This window comes from Bubalus bubalis, chromosome 15, assembly GCF_019923935.1.
Source record: "Bubalus bubalis isolate 160015118507 breed Murrah chromosome 15, NDDB_SH_1, whole genome shotgun sequence".
Lineage (NCBI taxonomy): Eukaryota > Metazoa > Chordata > Mammalia > Artiodactyla > Bovidae > Bubalus > Bubalus bubalis.
This window is the reverse complement of record NC_059171.1, coordinates 38,179,297-38,201,428: the sequence shown is the minus strand read 5'-3', so window position 1 is coordinate 38,201,428 and position 22,132 is coordinate 38,179,297. Positions and strand designations below refer to the sequence as shown.

General features: G+C 40.0%; 1 protein-coding gene across 3 annotated transcripts in view; it reads right to left on the bottom strand.

The window, feature by feature from the left end:
* ZNF704 (zinc finger protein 704) overlaps positions 1 to 22,132 on the bottom strand; it is a 258,230-nt gene that overhangs the window by 110,736 nt on the left and 125,362 nt on the right. The window lies entirely within an intron of this gene.

Genomic DNA, 22,132 nt, shown 5'->3' with positions numbered 1-22,132 from the left:
GTTAACTTCTGGTGGGTAGATATTTAGTGTCTCAGTACAAAGTCTGGTATATTTACCAGCTGCACCTCAGCTTTGGCGGGTTCTAGAGTCCAGTTTTATTCATCTAGTCCATGGGGCTGTAGGAGTCCTGTTCAGTTTCTCAGCCTTTCAGTTACTCAGCATTTCAGTTATGTTTTCTGGGGTCAGCAGACATTTGAGAGAAAAAGTGGCCCCTCATGGCAGGCTCACTCTAGATTTTCTTATTTCTCACATTTCCCCCATAATTCTGCCTGGTTAGATCTCTGATGTCTCCAAGCAATTCCAAGTGAGTATATTTCATCCAGGTTTTATTGCTCTCAGTAGGAGGATTGGCCTAAATTTTGACCGTTACAAGAAGTGGAAGTCTTTACATTGTTTTATTAGCTAATCTAGAACACTTCAGACAACAAAAACAAAATATGTACTTTCTTTTTTTTTTTTTTTTTTTGCTAAGAGCCTAATGGTATCACTTTTCCAAACCACTTTACATAGTATAGGAATTAGTACTCTTTAAATAAAGTTGTAAACATTTACTACAAGTCAGCCCATCAGAAGAGTATAAAAAAACTCCTATTGATAGAAATAAACTCTTTCTAGAGAATGTCAAGCCAATTCCTCCAAGGCCAAATCCCTAGACAGGTAGGCTGTTGCTCCTCACATTTAGCCTTCAGAACACGGCCCTGGTCTAGCTCTGTGGGGAACCCAGCAGTCATGCTGTGAGACTCAGCACTGTGGAGAGGCCTTCAGGCCGCTGAGAACATTCCCCACCATTTCTGGATTGTTTGATACTGTCATTACACCAGAAAGCATAAAAGTTAGTTACAGAGCAAACAAAAGAAAGAAATATTTCAAACATGTAAAGAAATCTTATTTTTATAGTAATATGACTATTAATAACAATTACACTTCCTGTAAGGGTCAAAATTTAGACCAGCTCTCCTACTTAGACTATTAGATCAAACAAGATAAACTAGAACTTAAAACATTTTTGATTAGGAATGGAGGAAACAAATTCCCACATGTAACAAGTTCATTTTAAAAGGAATATTTTAAGTCTGTATTATAGACAAAACCTTTTTACTGCTGAAATATAGTTTATCTAAAATAGAAAGCTGAACATTTAATGAAGATGTTTTGCAAGTTTTACCATGTATCCCAATTGAATTACAGGATTTTATAAGTACTACAGGACTACAGAATCACACTCTTGATTTATTGATTTGGGACTCAAATGTTCAAAGTAGGTTTTTTAAAAAAACTTTTTATTTTATACTGGAGTAAAATCGATTTACAATGTTATGTTAGATTCAGGTGTACAGCAAAGTGATTCAGTTATATATACACATGGACCTATCTTTTTCAAATCCTTTTTCCATTTAGGTTGTTACATAATATTGAGCAGAGTTCCCTGTGCTATATAGTAGCTTCTTGGTTTTCTATTTTTAAATATAACAGTGTGTACATGACCATCCCAAACTCTCTAACTATCCTTTCCCTCTCGTTCCTGCCCCCTCCCAATCGTAAGTTCTTTCTTTAAATCTGTGAGCCTGTTTCTGTTTTGTAAATAAGTTCATTTGTATCATTTTTTAAAGATGCTGTATATAAGGGCTATCCTGTGATATTTATTTTACTCTGTCTGACTTACTTCACTCAGTATGACAATCTCTAGGTCCATCCACGTTGCTGCAAATGGTATTATTTCATTCTTTTTAATGGCTAAGTAATAAAATAGAAGTACAAATAAATGGAATGGGATAGAAAGCCCAGAAATGAACTCATGTACCTATGATCAATTAATCTACAGCAAAGGAGGCAAGAATATACAATAGAGAAAAGACAGTTTTTTGAATAAACGATGCTGGGAAAACTGAACAGTTACAGGTAAAAAAATGAAATTAGAACATTCTTTAACACCGTACACAAAAATAAACTCAAAATGGATTAAAGACTTAAATTTGAGATTGGATACTATAAAACTCTTAGAGGAAAACATAGGCAGACCATTCTCTGACATAAATGACAGCAATATCTTTTTTTTTTAATCTATCTCCCAGAGTAATGAAAATAAAAACAAAAATAAACAAATGGGACTTAATTAAACTCAAAATATTTTGCACAGCAAAGGAAACCATAAATAAAACAAAAAGACAATTCTTAGAATGGGAGAAAATATTTTGCAAACGAAGCAACTAACAAGAGATGAATCTCCAAAATATACAAACAGTGGATGCAGTTCAGAATCAAAAAAATGAACAACCCAATCAAAAAATGGGTGGAACACTTAAATAGATACTTCTCCAAAGAAGACATACAGATGGCCAAGAGGTACATGAAAAGATGCTCAACATCACTAATTATTAGAGAAACGCAAATCAAAACTACAATGAGGTATCACCTCACACCAGTCAGAAAGGCTATTATCAAAAACTCTACAAATAATTAATGCTGGAGAGGGTGTGGAGAAAAGGCAACCCTCCCGCACTGTTGGTGGGAATGTCAATTAGTACAGCCACTATGGAGAAGAGTATGGAGACTCCTTAAAATAGAACTATAATAAAACACTAAAAATAGAACTACACTATGATCCTGCAATCCCATTCCTGGGTATATATCTGGAGAAAAACATGGTCTGAAAGGATACATGCACCCCAATGTTCATTGCAGCCCGGTTTACAATAGCCAAGACATGGAAGCAACCTAGACGTCCATTGGCAGAGGAATGGATGAAGATGTGGTACAAAGTAGGTTATTTGTTGACAGAAAGCCCAGTGTTTTTATCTCCATCACTATCTGTTGATGGCAATCGGCCACATGAAGCTGGCCCTCAGACTGAGACACAGCCACTACAGGGAGACTATGCTCTATTAATAAATAATCATCAAGTTTCTTTATTCATCTCTACCATGTCTGAGATTTCTCTAATTCTCTACTCTTTCTAAATCATCCTGCAAATTGCTTGCTCCTCCTACCCTTTCTTCTATACACCCCCCGGCCATTTCAATCTGTTCAAGAATCTTCAATGATTTCTGGGTACTTACCCAGATCTTCAAGGCGTCAACATTATCTGCTATCAGTCTCCTTATTCTTTTTCAGATAAACCTCTACTTTATATGTCAGTCATTTCACTACTCCTCACATGATGCTTATTTTTGCTTTTGTGTTTCTCTTCCAGCTTAGATGCTCTCCTTTCTCTTTATTTATTCAAACCGTATTCAAGATTGGGTCATCAAATACCAAGGGCCTAGCACTCTTATTTATTAGACTCAAACACTACTTTTCCTACATACTTTTTCTATCAAATCTGATCCATGCTTGTAATTCTTTTCATTGAGATTACTGCAAAAAACTTGAAGAACATTATATACCAACCTTCATTTTATTAATGGTATTGCAAACCTGCTGAGTCAGAGGCAGAATCTTCATAGTCTTCTAAAGTGCCACTCACAAAATCTTCATTCAACAAATGCCTTTAAATACATTCAACTTAGTGTCCAAATCTAAGTAACAGTCTTTCATTGGCCCATAATGAGACTGCTTAGCCCAGAATCATCATTTGATTCACTCCTTTGCCAATAAGTTACCCAGATGACAAAATAAAAAGGTCAAAACTCATTCTGATAGAGACCTAATGCCTGGTGGATTATTTCCTTCCTTGGGTTATGCAAGGGGACGAAATGACAGACTCTGCTATGTTAATTATAGATTTCCTATTTCATGACTCCATATTTTCAGTATGAAATATGCAGACCTATTTTTTTTGTCAACTAAAGGATATTTAAACAAGTTTACAATTAATTTTTTTCTAGATGCCTTAAGCAAATCATTCTCTTAGATTCATGTTCAGCGAATGTTTCTTTGATACTTATGCTTGACAGAGAGAAATAAAATATAAACAGGAAAGAAGGAATTCCAGTTCAGCATATTAACCAAGGAAAACATTAACTGTCCTTCAGAATACAGTCCACAAATAGCCTGTTTCACTGCTGCAAGGTCAACAGAATTATCCTGTGGTCTCTCTGCCTAGCTGATAAACTCTTAGTTAAAGATTGCTTCATTCCTTTCAAAGGAGGCTGGTATAAGGTTATATGCTATTTCAGTGGACAACTTTAAATTTTCTCTTTGTTTGCAATACATTTTCCTTAATGTATAAAGCCTATTTTGATGAATTAGCAAGAAATATAACTTTATGCTCCTAAAGTCAGAGGTCTTAGAATTTTAGTAGCCCTTATTTAAATATTATTGTTTCTATAGCAGTGGTCCTTTACCCTGTCTGTCCATGAAAATTACTATGGGAGTTTTTTAAAACATATTGATGTTTGAGCCCACCCCAGAATTCTTTATTTAATTAATCTGGCCTAAGGCTATAGGCCTTAAGGCTTTTGTGTTTGCAGTTTTTCTGTTGCTCTGGTTTTTGTTTTTTTTTTTAATTTAATGTGCAGTAATGGTTAAGAATCACTATTCCAAGTGGAGAGCAAATGGGAGGACCAGAATAACTGGGTAAGAGAAATAAGTTTTGAAACAATTAAAAAAAAAAAAAAAGTAGGGGTTTCCTTGGTGGGTCAGTGGTAAAGAAGCTGCCTGCCAGTGTAGGAGATGCAGGTTCGAACCCTGGGTTGGGAAGATCCTCTGGAGAAGGAAATGGCTACCCACTCCAGTATTCTTGCTTAGAGAATCCCATGGACAGAGTCTGGCAGTCCACTGTCCATGGGGTCCCAAAAGAGTTGGACATGACTTAGCAACTAAACAACAATAACAATAAAAATAAAAACTATAATTTATTCAGTACTTATATATGTATACCAGATAGCATGCTAAGCATGTTTCATATTGCATCAGTTATCTATTGCTGCATAACAAATGATCCTAAAGCTTAATGGCTTAAACAACAAGCATAGTCTCATGGTTTCTGTGATCAGAAATTTGGGAGTCACTTAGCTTGGTGTTCTGGTTCAAGGTTTCCCTTGAGTTTGTAGGCAAGATACCAGCCAGGATGGCAATCATGTGAAGGCTTGCCTGAGGCTAGACAGACCTTTCATAGAAAGGGTCAATGGCAAGGGGGTGGCAGGAAAAAGTAGTTCTTTGCTGACTGCTGCAGGGCTGCTCAGTTCTTTACCGTGTGGGCCTCTTCACGGAGCTGCTAGAGTGACTTCACAACATGGCAGCTGGCTTCCCCCAGAGCAAGCGATCCCAGAGAGAGCAAGGAGGAAGTCATCTGCCTTTTACGACCTAGTCTTGGAAATTATATATCATCAATTGTGCCACATCTTATTCACTAGAAGTGAATCACTAAATATAGTCCACTCTAGGGAAAGGCAGTCAAGCTCCATCTTTTGGTGGTAGGAGTATCCAAGAATTTGTGGCCATACACACACACACACACACACACACACATATTTAAATAAAGACAAATGTATTAGATTACAATTCTGGCAGTCAGACGTTCAAAGCAGATCATCAGGACTGCATTCCTCCTAGAGATGATAGGGGAGAAACTGGTTCTTTTCCTTTTCCAGCTTCTGGAGGGAGCCTGCACTCCTTGGCTTACGGCCCCTCCCTCCATCTTCAAAGTCAGCAGCCAGTGAAGCATCTTCCAGTCTCTCTCTACTGCTATTGTCACGCTGGCTTTTGATTGACCCTTCCCCTCCCTCTTATAAGGATCTTTATGACTACATTGAAGTTGAAACTGAATATCCCACCCAGATATTTCAGAATTGCCTGAGAACTCAATATTCTTAAATTAACACATCATTAAAGTCCCTTTTTCAATGTAAGGTAACATATTGCACAGGTTTCAAGGATTAACACATGGACATTTTGGGGGGACCATTATTTTACCACACTGTCTAAGCTGCTGGGTATAGACACCTTCTGAAATCCATTCCATTTGAATCTAAACATGCCAAAATATTTCTAAGTTGTGTTACACAACTAAAAATGAACAAAAAAATGTATTCTCATTGTAAAATATGCAAATACTATGATAAAATTGATTTTACTTCACCATCACATTTAATTTCCTTCCCTCTAGGTGACTATTATTATAAATGATCACCATCTATGTTATGAAGTCTATCTACATATTTGCATAAAATAAATGGACATATTTTTTTTAATTAACTATTTATTTGGGATAATTTTTCAAATAGATTTATTGAAGAGCTGTATAAAACAATACAGAAGGGGACTTCCCTGATGGTCCAGTGGTTAAGACTCCATACTTTCACTGCAGGGGGTTCAGGTTCAATTCCTGGTCAGGGAACTAAATCCCACATGCCTCAATTAAAGATGCTGAGTGCCACAATTAAGACTCAGCACAGCCAAAAAATGACAAGTATCAAAAAAAAATACAGAGATTTCCTGTATACCCCTAACTTCACTTTCCCCTAATGTTATCTCACATTACTCCAATATGTTTGTCAAAGTTAAGAAGCCCAAACTAGAACATTACTATTAACTAAACTCCATTTCATTACTATTCTTTTTTTCTCTTCCAAGATCCATCTAGGATACTACATTGCATTTAGTTGCCATATTTCCTCTAATGTTTGATGATTTCTCAATTTTTCCAAGTTTTTTAAGACTTCAGTTGGTTTTAAGGAATGCTGGTCATTTATTTTGTAAAATGTCCCTCAATTTTGGTTTGTCTGATGTATTTTCTCATGATTAGACTGTGGTCATGTGTTTAGGGAGGGATTACCAACAGAGGTAAAGTGCTTCTCTCATTACACTGCTGCAGAAAGGAGATCTTATCAACATGATATTTCTATAATCATATTCACCTTGACCTTTTACTCTTTAGGGATATCTACCAGGCTTCTCCACTATAAATTTAATATTTTTCCTTTTCCACACTCTTTTCTTTAGAAGTGAATCACTAAGTCTGGTTGATACTGACAATGAAGGGAGTTAATATCTACCTCCAAGAGGAGGGGTATCTACCTAAATTATAAAGGATTTTCTGTAGGGAACATTTGAGTGGACATGTTATTTTAGAGCTGCACACATATATTCTATCATTCGGTTTTTACAACGACCCCAGAGGACCATTGCTATTCCTATTTTATAGATGAGAAATCTATACCTCAAAAAAGTCAAGTGATATGCCAGAGGTGACACAGCCAGTGAAGCCTGGCTTTTAACGTGAGGTTGGTTTGATACCAGAGTCTATATTCTTTTACTGAGCCCCTTGACCTTTGTACTATTAAGAACCTATTATTGTTGGTACTATTCAAATATATTTTTAATATTCTACAAAATTCTCAAGAACTTGTTAGAGAAGGCAATACAGGGTTTGTACTCAGTTGCTCAGTCAAGTCTGACTCTTTGCAATCCCTTGGACTATAGCCTGCCAGGCTCCTTTGTCCATGGACTTTTCCAGGCAGGAATACTGGAGTGGGTTGCCATTTCCTCTTCCAGTGGATCTTTGTGACCCAGGGATCAAACCTGTGTCTCCTGCATTGGCAGGCAGATTCTTTACCCCTGAGCCACCTGGGAAGCCCAATTCAGGGCTTGCTTGCTTATATCTGGTTGCGTATTGTTTCCCTGATGTATGTCTGGCTTTCCCAATCAGACTTTGAAAGCAGGGACAAGTTTTATACACTCTGCCTCCTCTGAACACCTAATACACAGGTACTCAGAAAATACTTTTTGCCTGAAAAGAAAGTGACGCCTTTCCTCATAGTTTCCCATACTGTCTTGAGCATCTACCAGGGGACTACAGTGGTTGATCCCTTCCTGCTCAGACCCAGGGCTAAGCCCTAAGATATGACAGGTTCACATCAGAATGACTGAATAGAACCTGGGGGTCAGGCTAGAACTTCAGGAAAAGCAAAGAATGTTGAGATTTTCCCTCTTTCTACTCTAATGTGTAATTAAGTATCTGATGAGAACATTTACTAATTTGGATTATTTTACAAATGCTCAGCCCAGAGATCCATCAGGCTACGAGTACAGTTTTTGGATTTCTAAAGTAGTGCATTGTTTTCCTCCCACCAAAGATTAGGAGTCATATTTGTGGGTCATACCTAACAAGTCATTGTCTCTAGATCTTGGGTTATTTGGGAGTCTTGATTCCAGGAAAACCATTAGTCTTTCTGTCAACCTTTCTTCCATGGCAGGTATCCATGTGGCTCAGATGAGTGTCCCAAGTGTGTGCCTGCTAAGTCGCTTCAGTCATGTCCAACTCTCTGTGACCTTATAGGCCATAGCCCAACAGGCTCCTCTGTCCACAGGATTCTCCAGGTAGGAATACTGAAGTGTGTGTCATGCCCTCCTCTAGGGGATCTTCCCAACCCAGGGATTAAACCCATGTCTCTTATGTCTCCTGCATAGGCAGGAGTATTCTTTACCACTAGTGCCTGGGAAGCCCACACTTAGATTTAGTTGAATCACTCTGTCTCCCTGGGATACAGAAGCAAACCTTTCCTCTGGAGAGGAAGGCAGCAAAGTTCCAATCTTCCCTCCCCATCCTTCCTGACCTTGTCCTGTTTGCTGTGTAGATGGACAAACAGAAGCAGTCCAAGGGAAGGGGCTAGCTCTGGATAAGCGTGTTTGTCAACATGCTAACCAACTTAGGGAGGGGTAGCAAAGTTCTCCATTGGAAGATAATAGTGCATCAGGTCAGTTACATTGCAAAACATTTTCCTTCTCCTTCAGCCTTTTAGCAAGAAGGTATGTTCAGAAACCATGTCTGGCTTCTCTCTCTCCATTCAAAGCACTGTCTCCTGGAGCAGCAGAAAAGAAGGAGGTTGTTTCCTCACCTACCTCTAGAGTTGAGAGACTCTCAAATCTAGATCCTTACTCACAGACTCCAGGGAAAAAGAAAAAGCCTCCCCACCAACCAATGCTAGGCATAAAGACTCAGCAAAATTTATAAACATGCTTAAGGCTGTGTCTCTATGATGGTAGTGGGTATATATCCTTACGTGTCTCAGTAAGTAAATATGAACTAAAATATAAATGTGTTCTGGAAAGAGAAAAATATGGGCGTGGGGATGTTCAGAGAAGCAGGTAATTTTCAGAGCTAACCTAACTACTATTCCAGCTGTGAGACGCCATTGTGCGCCTTCTCCATTCCCACCTGATCTCTGAGGGCTCCTGGGAACTCAGTCAGCCTGGAGTCCCCTCTCCAGCCCAGAACCCTCTCTCCAGCTCATCACTGTCAGCAAGTAACTCTGCCACCTACAACCCACGCAACCTTCCCTGGTGAAACAATCTCTCTAATCTTGACCCTGCCACCTACTACCTACGTGATCTTTACCAGGTAAATCAATCACTCTGAATCTCTGACTCACTGAATACTCGAGAGGTATCAGTGCCTAATTGCATAAGGTCACGTGAGAGTAAATGAGTTAACTAATTAGTGTAACATGCTTATTAGCACAGTGGATGGTTCAGTCTGTGATGGCTTTTATAATTATTGAAATGTCTGTTCCTAATGATCTTAAGACTTCAGGATATGTGAAGTGAAAGGTGGCTCTAAATTAAGGGGAAAAGTTAGACATTTTCATGACAAAATCATGAACAAAATCAGGGAGATCTTTCTAGACTTGAAATGAGGTGTGTTGTGAGTGTAAAACAAATGCCAGAATTTGATGACTTATTTTGAAAAAAAAAATCTAAAATCATTAATAATTTAAAAATATTGATTACATGTTGAAATGATAATGTTTCAGACATGTTGGGTTAGATAAAATATAACTTAGTAATTTCACTTGCTCCTTTTCATTTTTTAAAATGTGACTATGAGAAAACTTAAAATGACGTGTGTCTTGCAACATAATATTATTTTTTTGCACTGTGTCATTCTAGAACACTGAAGTAGCACTGAGAGAAATACTCCATTGAATTACACCCTAGGCCATGAAAGAGTTAATGCATCTCCCCAAGATACTGCTTGAAAGTTACCCAGTTACAATGGAGCATGAAGCCAAATATGTCACAAACTGCTAATCACATCATTAAATATAGTTTCCCCTATTGCATTGTGTAATCACTTACGAGAGCAAAGAGCTTAGAGACTTTCAAATTACAGAAAATTTCAAATAGCCATTCAAGAAATGTTCTTGTCATCCCTGCTACATTTGTCTTGATCTAATCTGGCTGCAATTTAATGCATGGCATTTTTATCGCAATCCACAAATGCACTCAACTAGCACAAATACACTTATTTATGCACAGAGCCAGGGAAAGGGTTATCTTTGCTTAAAATAATGTGCTTAACTAATGAACTGTCCCTTTAACTGTTGGGGAGGTCAGAGGTAATGGGCAGACACACATGAACTAAACCAATACTAAATCTTCACATAGTTAATTACATGGTTTACATGAACCAGAGGATAAACAGGTGCATCTCCATTTTTTATGGATCCTCAAAACTCAGCACTAGTTCCTAAACTTTTAACTTACCCCTTGTGGGTAGTAAATTGCTACAAAAAGGAATCAAAACAATATAAAAGAAACAAACAGAAAGAAACTACCCCTGTATGCACTGATGAACTCTCTTTTAAAGAAATCTACAGTCAATCATTTAAGAAAAACATTTACAATTGAGATGGTCAATTTTTAAAATGTATAAGTAAATTTAGAATGAAAATTGTGTGTGTGTTTTTAAGAGGAGAACCATCTCTTCCACTCCTATCACATCATGTAACATTTTCCTAAAAGATACTTTAAGTATAGGTATCATCCTCTCAACATATTTAATATAAAAAATGTTAAATTCCCAAATTCATAATTAAGGAACTAAATAATTTTACTTCTTTTGAGCCCCTGTGGAGTTAAGCAGTGTTACATTATATTTTTGATGGCACCCTTTACTTCTTCAATGTTATTATCTATTATATTAAACTTTAAAGATAATCAAGATAAAAAAAAAATTCAATTCAAGGAATCCCTTGAGCACAGAGGGAAATTCCTTAGTTACGGTTGATAAGGAGGTGGCAATTATGCAGCTCAGTTCTAGCACCAGAAAAATGTTCTAGAGAAATCTAACTACAGATGGGCATAACAGCTTCCAGGAGAAGTAACGCTCTGTGTTAATAATGTCTGGTATCTTAATGTATTGGCTACCCACTTCAGCCAAAGTTTATTTGAATAGGGGAGATACCCTAAACTTATACTAAATAGAATACTTTCAAAAATTTATATGCAATTTTGCTAGAAAGCATGTATATCACAACAGGAAGGATTCCTATATATTTAAGTGTTTCCATTTTTTTAAAAAAATGTACTTTGCAAACTTTGCCAGTCCTCTTTCTGGGCCTGGCCAAATTCCACAGATCAGATTACAGCTGAAAAAACACTATACTTCAAAATGAAGTGGAATACAAGCTTGGAACTAACTAAGCAGATTCGAAAGACAGACAGGGTGTATGAAACAGGAACAAGCAGGCCCTTTGGAAAGATAAGGAAAACATCAAAATTGTCTCAAGTGCTCTTAGCTGATTAAATATATTTCTGCCAAGGGAAAGTAGATTTAATTTCCTAGTACAACTCAGACTTTCTCAGGACTCTTGTGAGGATTGCAAAATGGTGCAATCATTCTGCAGAACGGTGTGACAGTTTCTTATAAAATTAAACAAATATCTACTTTATACTTCTAGGTGTTTACCCAAGAGAAATGTAACCTCACACAGGACTGTTCTCAAGGCTGTTGGAAAGATTAAATGAGATCATGTGTGTGGAAGTGCACACAGAGTCATGCACGTGGTAGGAACTTATGAAATAATATTTTCAATCTCCTTTCATGTATTTGGATGTAATAGCATATAGGATTTCAACAGTGCAGACTTTCATTTATATCCTGGTTCTGCTATTCACCTGTCATATCCATTCATCCAACCTTTTTTGAGTACAACTCTGTGCCAAGCACGCTTCTAGATGTTGTGGATACCATATTGAATATGATAGCTCCAGTCTTTACTCTCATGGGGTTTACATTCTAGTGCCCTGGACAGGATGATTAAGTTTTCTTCACTTCCCTTTCCACCTCCGTAATTCTGGAGGACATAAGAATCAACTAAATACAATCTGTGCTTTCAAGTATTTTACAAACAGTGGAGGCAACAGACAATGGAAGCAAATTCAATGGCGAATTTTGGCAGTAGGTGCTGTGAGAGGAGTAAGGACTCAGTGCTGTGGGGGATGGGCTCTGAACTCTGCTTGCTGTCAAGGAGACTGGTTACAGAAGTGAACCAGAAAAGGCTTCCTGGAGGAAGAGCATTGAAGTGAAATCTGTAGAGTAAACCAGGCAAAACCTACTCACAAATTCACCATATTATCAGAAAGATAAAATGAGAATATAGTTGTAAAGGCACTAATCAGTCCATGAAGTCCTTTATAATTTAAAGAGCAATAGCATTAAGATGGAAAATTGGTGGGGAGTCTTGAATCCAGTTCTTACTCTCTCTGACAGTATGTTTTCTTCCTAACATATGTGCTTAATCTGGGCTTCCCACATCTGCCTCCTGGGATCCCAACACTTCAAGCTTTCTGCTTGAAGGGAGTGGGTCACTGAATAAATTGTAATCATACGGGGCCAATTTTGACTTCCAGTCAAGTTTCTGGATTTGCTAAATTTACAGTCTGTGGTGTAGCTCTGTGGTTGGCCACACCGGCCTCTAGCCATGAAACAGGCTTTTGCAACAAACCAAGATTCTTGCTCTTCTGGAACCCATTGAGTACTTAATAATTTTTTTTTCAATTTAATTGAAAGGCTCTGTTTATGGGACTCAAATACAGTTTATACCATAAATAATCAGAACCTTAAAGCCATGCAAAAAGCACCAACTCTGCTGGAAAACCTTTGATCTGTACTTGATGCTTTGTTTTATATGCTACACATACCTCTGGGAAAAAAGGGAAGTAGGAAGTGGGACTGGAGACACTTGTGGAGAAAATTCCTGCTTCCAACTATTGAGGAATTAAAATGAACTTGGAAAAGGATGTCATTAGAGAAATGTAGACTACGTTCAGTACATCCTCAGTCCATGGTGTGAGCTTAGGCTGATTGAAGTCCTTCATGATTGCATTAGCAATTAGGATGGAAGTCACTCCAACTACACGAAACTTAAACCATTTCCGTAACTTAAAAAATATTTAAAACACTTTATTTTCCTCTCGGGAGGTTGTGATAGTTAATAAAGCAATAATTCTTTTAATGACAAGGGTTTATGTGATATTATAACTCAATGTTAGAGATGTTTTCTGGATTTTCAGAAAAAAAAAATGAATTATGATAAAAGATGCCCCTCCATCAAATAATGGCAAGTAGATACTCAGAAACCAAATCTGTGGTATATCCAACAAAAGTGGGCCCTATGCAAAGTTTAATAGAACCCTTTCCTCAACTGGGGTATACTTGAGCCCTCTCATGTGAATAGGGAAAGTATTATGATGCAAGATGAAAGACAATTTTTTTATTTGGGGGGAAGGACAAGATGAAACCAACCATAAAAGGTGCCCAAGGCATCTGAGTCAAGTCCATCAGCCAGTCCTGCCAGCCCTGGCATCAATGCCTTATACCCATCAATCAGACTTCTGACTTCAGAGTTCTCACTCTGCTCTGGAAGAATCTAACAGGCTTCGCTCATAGTCTGATGACCCAAACCAATGGTTTAGCAACATCTTCTTTTTTGAACCACTATATAGAAATAGTGAAGGACAGGTTGCTGCAGTCCATGGGATCGCTAAGAGTCAGACACAACTTAGCTACTGAACAATAGCATGTAAAAATAAACATCTTAGATGAGTGGAAATGGAAGAGGAATGGGCAATGATGGTGGGAAATAGCAGGAGAAAAAGCAACTTGCTTTTGGGTGGGAAGAGGAACGAGTAGGAGAAATTTCTGGAAAGAAGACTGACTGGAACAAGGGAGACTTGGCTTAGAATCAGAAAAGAAAGCACATTTTGGAAGCAAAGAAAAGAAGAGGAAGTTAGCGAGTTTGAAGATGTCTTCAAGTTCTAAGCCTCCAGGAGCCGTGTCAGGCCTGGAGAACAGTGAGGAGTATAGAATTTCACCTCAACCATTGCTTATTTAACAAATGCATATTCAGCACTTAACTGTCTAATCATTGTTTTTGGTGCTGGGGATTCAGCAATGAACCAGCAGAAACAAAACTCCTTGTTCTCATGTAACTTAGGTTCCCTGGGCAGGTCCAAAGCAGCTTGATATCCAGGTTCCTCTTCCAATGAGTGGGGGTGTTTTTGAAATGAAGCAGGACGCTATGGTCCTTGCTGCCCCCCACCCCCCGCCCATGTCCTCCACCTGCCTTTTGCCTATGGAAAACTTTAGTCAAAGAATAAGTTTAATCAGAGAATTGAGAAAGAAAACAGTCTAAGGAGACTAAATAATAATAATGCAGTCATTAAGCATAGTCAAGGACCTTTAGTTCTTTCTCAAGGGCTATAGATAATATTCTGAGCCATATCCTGTGAGCTGTCTTAAAGATACTGAAACACCAGGCGGAGAAGTTAACTACATTAACAGATGACCAGACTATACCCAGGACATGAGCTGCCACGATTTTAAGAACTGACTGCAAAAAATGGGAACAAATGGACCCTAGAACTGAAGACTGACTGTAACTAAAACAATGCAGATGGTGCTGGTCAGACCACTAATGACCAATTCAAAGATGACTGTTAGAGATCATGCAGCCCCTACCACACTGTCTATAAAAGCTCTCACCCACTGCTTGTCAGGTGGGGGACAGTCAGCCTTTGGACAGATGTCCACTACCCTCCCCACTACCCCTAGCATCTGAAATAAAGCCAACTTTCCTTTCCACCAACCTGGTCTGTTTATTGACCCCCTACACATACCTTTCGGTAACACTTTCAGTCCCTCCACCCAGCAAAGAGTTCCACCTTCTAATTCTTAAGGTCTGTGCCATTTTAACCATCTTCAAATGACCAACAGGCTTTACCCTCCTAGTAGATTATAATCCCTTTGACTTGAAGACCATATCTCTTCTTATTTTATATTTAAAGCACAGAAAGAAACGTAGAGCCTAGATCCCTTAACACATGTGCAGTTACCGCTCAGCAAATATCGTCTGAGGGAAACGGTCCCTGAAGAGAGGAGCAAGAAGCGAGCCCCTGGGACCCTGCCCCAGGGTGTCAGTCACCATCAAGGGATGGACCTGGCCTCCATCCCTCCTTCCTTCCTGACGTGACTGTCCAAGCTGGATTTGGTCCATTTGGGTTTTGTGAGGTGTGCAGATCTTCTCTTACCAGGGCTGTGCCAACTTCTTCTAGGTGTAGGTACTTACAAAACTTCTTTAAGCTTTGGCCTGAACTTAGTGCCCAGCAAGCCTCTACTCAATATCCTTCAAGTGGATCAAGAATTCTTCCTGGGTGGGCAAGTAAGCTGAGGCCAGGAGTTCAGATGATGCTTTCCCACTATGCCCTTAGTCCTCCCCAACACACCCGCTTCTCAGGCAGCTGCAACACTGCTCAGGGTTGGTGCAGGAAGTCATCCCTTGGGGTCACTCAGATCCACCCAGTTTACACTTAGAAGAGGCAATGATCACCAAGTGGTAGAATTAGGGGCCAGCTATCATTCCTCACTCTCACTGACTGGGGTGGTCAGCGGGGGTCTCCTCCTGTTCTCAGGCACCATTCAGTAAACATCTGTCCAATAGAAAGACAATGTAAGCTGCTTATGTCATTTTAAATCTTCTAGTAGCCACATTAAAAAAAGGAAAGGAGGAATTAACTTTAATCATGCATCTTATTTAGCATAACATATGTAAAATATTGTCATTACGATTACATTGCAATGACAATTGTGATTACATTGTCAACATGTAATCAACATAAAAGTTACTGAGATATTTTTCGTCCTTTTTTTCCTTACAAAGTCTTCAGAACCCACTGTGTATTTTAAACTTAGAGCACATAACTATCTCTTAAAACTCAACACCCACAAAGGCCCATGCCACTAGAGTGGAGAACACAGCTCAAAGGAGTTCTGTGAACTCTCTCAGGGCATCTTGTTTGAAGACAAATCTTTTCACATAAATGTCAATTTAGGAAAAATAAAATGTTTAGAATAAAGTGGAAACAGTGACAGACTTTATTTTCTTGGGCTCCAAAATCACTGTGGATGGTGATTGCAGCCATGAAATTAAAAGACACTTGCTCCTTGGAAGAAAAGCTAGACAACATATTAAAAAGTAGAGACATTACTTTGCCGACAAAGGTCCTTATAGTCAGAGCTATGGTTTTTCCGGTAGTCATGTACGGATGTGAGAGCTGGACCATAAAGAAGGCTGAGCACTGAAGAATTGATGCTTTGAATTGTGGTGCTGGAGAAGACTCTTGAAAACCCCTTGGACTGCAAGGAGATTAAATGAGTTAATCCTAAAGGAAATCAACCCTGAATATTCATTGGAAGGACTGATGCTAAAGCTCAGTCTGATACTTTGGCCACCTGATGCAAAGAGCTGATTCATTAGAAAAGACCTGATGCTTGGAAAAGATTGAAGGCAGGAGAAGGGTGACAGAAGATGAGATGGTTGGATGGCAATATTGACTAAGTGGACATGAGTTTGAGCAAACTCTGGGAGATAGTGAAATACAAGAAGCCTATCATGTTGCAGTCCATGAGGAAGCAGAGAGTCAGACATGACTGAGCAATTGAATAACAACAAAATGTTTACAAAATAATAGCTCTAATAAATTTTGTGTGGGAAAAGGTTTATTTTTGCAACATTGACTACTAATTTATTTTAGCCAAAGAATGTTATTGTGAAACTTTTGCTCCTTATCAGCCACAAAAATCTGAATATCTGGACACACTGGAGAAATTACGTGGCAAAGCTGAGGAAGTTTTTAGACTTTTGGCCAGCTTCTCACCGCTGGGGGCATTCTGCCCTGACCAAAGAATGATTCCATGGGTCTGTCCCCTGCTTCTTCCTGGGTCTTTGTTTATAGTGGCAAGACAAGAGCCCTATGAAGCAGCACAGAAATAGACTGCATCTTGGTTTCCAACATGTGGGCCCTGATGTTTCTGTAGTCTGCCTGGACACTAACTGTCCCTCAGATGAATAATGTTTGCTTCCAAGGTGGTGCAGTGGTAAAGAATCTGCCTGCCAATGCAGGAGACATAAGAGATACAGGTTTGATCCCTTAGTCAGGAAGATCCCCTGGAGGAGGAAATGGCAACCCACTCTAGTATTCTTGCTTGGAAAACCCCATGGACAGAGAAGCCTGGCAGGCTACAGTCCATGGGGTCACAAACAGTTGGACACGACTGAGCACTTGTGTACTGAATAATGTTTAATTTTCAGTAAAAATTAGTTCAGTTCAGTTCAGTCACTCAGTCGTGTCTGACTCTTTGCAACCCCATGAACTGCAGCACGCCAGGCCTCCCTGTCCATCACCAACTCCCGGAGTTCACTGAGACTCATGTCCATCGAGTCGGTGATGCCATCCAGCCATCTCATCCTCTGTTGTCCCCTTCTCCTGCTGCCCCCAATCCCTCCCAGCATCAGAGTCTTTTCCAATGAGTCAACTCTTTGCATGAGGTGGCCAAAGTACTGAAGTTTAAGCTTGAGCATCATTTATTGACTACTAATTATGAGGTGAACACGGTTTTGGGGGTTGCATGTTGTCTCCCATGTATCTGTACTATTTCCCAAATATAGATGGAAGATATTATAATGATAAGATAAAAACCCACGTAAAAGTATTAGTGAATTACTAGTAATTATTGATATCTCTCTTGCATTTCCCACAATTAACGGAACCTAACAGTACATGTGGGAGAAGGCAATGGCACCCCACTCCAGTACTCTTGTCTGGAAAATCCCATGGATGGAGGAGCCTGGTAGGCTGCAGTCCATGGGGTCGCTAAGAGTCAGACACGACTAAGCGACTTCACTTTTACTTCTCACTTTCCTGCATTGGAGAAGGAAATGGCAACCCACTCCAGTGTTCTTGCCTGGAGAATCCCAGGGACGGAGGAGCCTGGTGGGCTGCCGTCTATGGGGTCACACAGAGTTGGACACGACTGAAGTGACTTAGCAGCAGCAGCAGCAACAGTACATGTAAGTATTCATGAAGCCGCCTGGTTCTAAAGTATGGCCTTCGGCATCACAAATCACTCTTTACCAAGTGGGTCGGCACTAGTTCACAGTTTGGCTCTCGTTCAAGTGGTCCAACTCATTGTCAGCCAGGGTTCTCCTGAGATGGGAACCTCCCACTGCTTCTCTGTAACTGAGTTCATGTCTCTGATTAAGAAAACCTGGGTTCAGAACCAACTGTGTGCTGAGGTTAATTGCTCAATACTAATACATTCAACATAGACGATTGCATTACATAACACGTACCAGCTACTTTGCAGTATTTCCTTAGGCATAATAAGCTTTTACCAGTAAAAACTAAATCAACGTTAATCTGCAAAGCTGTCATTTTATGTCCACTGCGAAGAAAAAAAAGAAGAAGAAAAAAACAGAGTGAGATAAAAGTAAACCGTATCAAGGAAGTGGGCCCAAACAGTTGTCCACCCAGTTCTCTCTATCCCCTTCGGGCAATCTGATTCATATAAACTGAGGTTCCAAAGTATATTTTATTTAACTGCTGAGAGCAAGAGCTTGGTAGGCAGTTTTGAGCTAAGCTGTTTATTGTACTGACCTGATCTGCTTTTGGGGAAAACTGAAAAGTGATCTTCTAAAGTTAGCATTTCCAAGCTGGTCTACTTATTTTACGTGCTCTATTTCCTTTCAATTGCATCAAGAGGAAACAGGTAGGAAAGATGAAAAGTCACCCTTGCAAACAAGAGCAAAATAGTCAAGTTTCAAAGCTGCCTGGTAGACAGTAGCTAGCAATACCCTCTCATATTTCCAAGCAAACACAGGCAAAGCCACATTTTTTCCTACCTCTGTAAACAATCTGTGTTGAAACAAGGCATCCACAATGCCTTCTCCCCGGTCTCTAAAAGCTGGCCGTTGTTACGTGTTTAATCACACATCTGAATCCTGAAGAGTAAAGAAGCCAGCTAGGTAGGGACTGTTTGATTTACACCTCTTGGCTGGAGATGTGAGTGTCAAGCCGACCTGCCCTGTGCTCTGCAGTCAGACGGGGAGCCCCCGGGCAGAGGGCAAGTCAGCCAAAGCTGCCCCTGTCCCCGTGAAGGGTGGTAGGGAGTATGCAGCACACACCAGTTGCGTTCATGAGGAAACCATCTTCCTGCCCACCCAGCACTATATTTAGAGCCATCTCTTGGCATGCAAACTTATATTTCTGGGCTTTCTGCCACTCAGACGGGGGGGAAAAAAGGACCAGAAAAACTGGTTTGGTTCCAATGCTGAACCCAAACAGTAAACGTTGAAACATGGCCTTCCCTGTGGCTCTATGTCCGTGTCAAACATCACTCCTTCTTCAAAAGCAATGCGCACTGGATGTGGCTCTGAAGAATGCTTTTTTTTCATGACCCTAATGAGGAAAATGTGTACTACTCTAAAGGAAGCAGTGAAGCAAATTTCTATGGAAAGGACAGATGATGTTGAACTTTTTAATGTAGTATCATCCAGGCTGGGGTTGTCAACTTCCCCAAAGATGTGTTAGCCCCTGAACAAAAGTAAAAAAGTGTTGATCACCCAGTCATGTCTGACTCTTTGTGACCCCATGGAACTGCAGCCTACCAGGCTCCTCCGTCCATGGAGTTCTCCAGGCAAGAATACTGGAGTGGGTTGCCAATCCCTTCTCCAGGGGATCTTCCCGACCCAGGGATTGAACCTGGGTCTCCCACACTGCAGGCAGATTCTTTACCATATGAGCCACCAAAAGTTACTTCCCAAAGCTAGCTCCAAAGTGGATGTAAAAAGAACACGCAATGCTAAATTGCTTGGCCTCTCTAAGCCTTTAGTGAAGACCCAACAAGAAACACTCCCGATCATTCTGCCGTTTGGCCACAAGAACATCTGGCATTTGGGAACATCTGAGTTCTTCACCAGGAAGAGAAGTGACACAGGAAGAGACCTTGATATACACCCACCCTGAGCCAGTAGCTACAAGTCTTACAAACACCAGTTCCAAACCATGGAGGGCCTGGCCATATGAAAAATGAGCAAGGCAAATAGCTCTCTTTACCCTAAGGGCCCTTCCCAACTTTTCTCTCCCAGTGTGTTTTTTTCTTACAGTCATATTCACTGAGTTAATTTCAGTAAGTCTTTTTGCTCAGTATCCTGCCATAGCACTCACTGCCTAGAGATATAGTAGTGGGACAGCCCTTTCATCCATAAACATAGCGTCGAGCAGCACAGCCATTCAGTGGTTTGGGTATTTCCTCCTCATCAGCACATGTCATCAGCTCTAATGACTTTAATAACTATATTAAAGGAAAGAATAAAAATATCAAGAGTTCTGCAGTCATTCCCCCATCCTAAAACTAATAACATGACAAAAAAGTAAAACATAAAAAAGCCCTCCACAAAATTTCTTGAAAACAGTAAATGATATGAATGCACAATAGAGTCACTGGACGTGAAGTATGAACACTTCTGAAAGTTACAGCTCTATATAAAACCTCTAAATGCCGGTGGCTCAGTCACAGAGAATCCGCCTGCAATGCAGAAGACGTGGGTTCAATCTCTAGGTAAGGAAGATCATCTGGTGAAGAAAATGGCAACCCACTCTAGTATTCTTGCCTGAGAAATCCCAGGGACGGAGGAGCCTGGTCAGCTACAGTCCACGGGGGTTGCAAAAGAGTCAGACACAATTTAGCAACTAAATACCACCACCAGTAAATGGACAAGTGCAAAGGAAGCTGACTAGCTGTCAAACAAAAAAACACTCTCAGTGTTTTTGGGACTTTGGGACCATTCACAAGGCCTCCTTCTTCTAGGCCCAGGTGGAATTCAAGGGCTGCTCCCCTGAAGTTGGGCACAGCCACACAATTTGCGTGAGTGAGAGGAATGTGAGTAGAGGTGACTGGTGTTGCCTTTCTAATACTGGTGTTCACATCTCTGCTCTCTTCTGGGCCAGATGCACCTGAGTCCTAGATGGATATGAAGCATAAGCCGGAAATAAACCTTTGCTGTTTGAATCCGATGAGATATGGGGGTTGCTTGTTACCATAGCAAACCAGGCCTAACTGATCAATACAGTACATTAGTAAAGAATGAATAATAATTAGCAGAAGATAATTGTGTCACAGGTCCTTGTACTGAAAAGGCACCCAAGTCAATCCTTCCAGGGGCCCCCCTTCCCACCACAGCTTAGTATTTGTAGCCAGTCAATTTCTAAGAACTGTGGTATTGGAGAAGACTCTTGGGAGTCCCTTGGACAGCAAAGAGATCCAGCCAGTCCATCCTAAAGGAAATCAATCTTAAATATTCATTGGAAGGACTGATGCTGAAGCTGAAACTCCAATACTTTGGCCACCTGATGCAAAGAACTGACTCATTTGAAAAGACCCTGATGCTGGGAATGATTGAAGGTGGAAGGAGAAGGGGAATACAAAGGATGAGATGGTTGGATGGCATCACCAACTCAATGAACATGAGCTTGAGTAAGCTCCAGGAGCTGGTGATGGAGAGGGAAGCCTGGTGTGCTGCAGTCTATGGGGTCGCAAAGAGTCGAACATGACTGAGAGACTGAACTGAACTTCTAAGATATCTCTTAGCAGCTCTATTGAAACCCAAAGCAGATAAAATGTTCAAGAAAAAAACAAAACAGAAAGGGTCCAGCTAAGAAAACAGACATGACTGGAGAGAAACGAAGTGATTCCCAGAATCTCTAAATCGAATGCTCTCAATCCTATGCAGGCCAGGCCCCAAAGATTCAATAGCTTCACTTGGTTTCAGTTAGAATCCAGGCATCTGTACTGCTTCTCAGTCTCCCTCTGTGGTTTCAGCATGCAGCCCAGCTTAAGAACCATGGCTTCACATAGCTGGGCTCTGTTATTTTCCAAAACTCAGTCCTGAGACATTAAATATTATAGGAAAAAAAAAATGCCCCAACAACAGTGCCCTTAACTGGCATGTTCATGTTACAAGAAATGAGCGTTTTCAACTACTGAGATTGTCAGTTTTCCCCTGGTCCAGCAGTAGAACATGTTCTCAATCCATGGTTAGTGGGTCATTTTGTACTCTTAGCATCCATCCTT